The following is a 1512-nucleotide window of genomic DNA, read 5'->3' as shown; positions in this document are numbered from 1 at the left end:
TTCGAACCTGCGACCGTAGCGGTCACACGGATCCAGACTGAAGCGCCTAGAACCGCACGGTCACACCGGCCGGTTAGGAACTGACGACCTCAGCAGTTAGGTCCCACAGGAGCTTACCACAGACGGACAGTTGCCATGGGACACTCTTGAGTCGGAAACGCTTGCTCAGGAAGAAGGCCTACACTACGCTTGTCCATCCGCTTTTAGAATATTGTTGCGCGGTGTGGGATCCTTACCAGATAGGACTGTCGGAGTTCAAAGAAGGGCAGCACGTTATATCGCGAAATATGGGAGAGAGTGTCACTGAAATGATAGAGGATTTGGGATGGGTATCATTAAAACAAAGGCGTTTTTCGTTGCGACGAAATTCCAGTCACCAACTTTCTCCTCCGAATGCGAAAATATTTTGTTGACACCGACCTACATAGGAAGAAACGATCACCTCGATAAAATAATGGAAATCAGAGCTCGTACGGAAAGATATAGGTGTTCGTTCTTTCCGCGCGCTATACGAGATTGGAATAATAGAGAATTGTGAAGGTATATGAAGATAGTAACTGCCTCGAAAGAACAGGTACCACTGATGACCGTGCAGCTTCTCTAGAATAAATGATAATTAATTGAAACGCTCAGCTGCCGACAGGTGTTGATGTACCTCGGGGTACACATTTTCAGCTGTCCCCATCGAGGTATATCAACACCTGTCTGCAGCTGAGGGTTTCAATTAATTATCATTTATTCTAGAAAAGCTGCACGGTAATCAGTGGTATCTGTTCCTTCGAGAACAGTTACTATCTTCATATATGTAGTTAAAGGCTACCCAGCCATTAACCTTCGTCTGTGCGAATGCGCAAAGATTGCCCGAACTCTTACGGGAATCGTCACCTTAGTGTGCCCGAGTAATGAGTGGATGGGCAAATACCTATTACGTACATTACGTATGTTGATTGTGGACAGTTGGGAATGTGGGTCTCACGGGAAGCGTGCAAGGGTTAAGTCTCTGCAGTCGTGCTATTCATCTGTGTCCTCGGTGGCTCAGATGGATAGAGCGTCTGCCATGTAAGCAGGAGATCCCGGGTTCGAGTCCCGGTTGGGGCACACATTTTCAGCTGTCCCCATCGAGGTTGTATCAACAACACCTATCGACATCTGAGGGTTTCAATTAATTATCAATTCTGAAGGTAATTCGATGAACCTTCTGCCAGGCACTTAAATGTGATTTGCAGAGTATCCATGTAGATGTAGATGAAAACTCGTCCCGTGTCGCACGTGCTCAAAACGATTCATACTACAGAATGCATGCAAACAGACTCGCCGAAAATACTGACGAATAACGATTGCTGCATATCCAAGTTACACAGATCGGCCTTTCCTGCCAAGAAGAACAGGGAATTGCTATGTAGGAACAATTCGAGCTAGACGTAGGGCTCATAAGCACTCCTTGAATTGCAGACTAAACGTAAATAACGAAAACGCATTTTTGGTAAAAATTGGTCAAAACATAATCCTGTG

At 45.7% G+C, this 1512-nt stretch overlaps 1 non-coding gene across 1 annotated transcript; it reads left to right on the top strand.

Moving 5' to 3' along the window:
• The first annotated feature begins 1024 nt into the window (after positions 1–1024).
• Trnat-ugu (transfer RNA threonine (anticodon UGU)) lies at positions 1025–1098 on the top strand. Its single transcript has one exon. It is a non-coding gene; the product is annotated as a tRNA-Thr (tRNA).
• Positions 1099–1512: the final 414 nt, after the last annotated feature.

This window comes from Schistocerca serialis, unplaced genomic scaffold, assembly GCF_023864345.2.
Source record: "Schistocerca serialis cubense isolate TAMUIC-IGC-003099 unplaced genomic scaffold, iqSchSeri2.2 HiC_scaffold_1351, whole genome shotgun sequence".
NCBI lineage: Eukaryota > Metazoa > Arthropoda > Insecta > Orthoptera > Acrididae > Schistocerca > Schistocerca serialis.
This window is presented reverse-complemented; position numbering and strand designations above follow the sequence as displayed.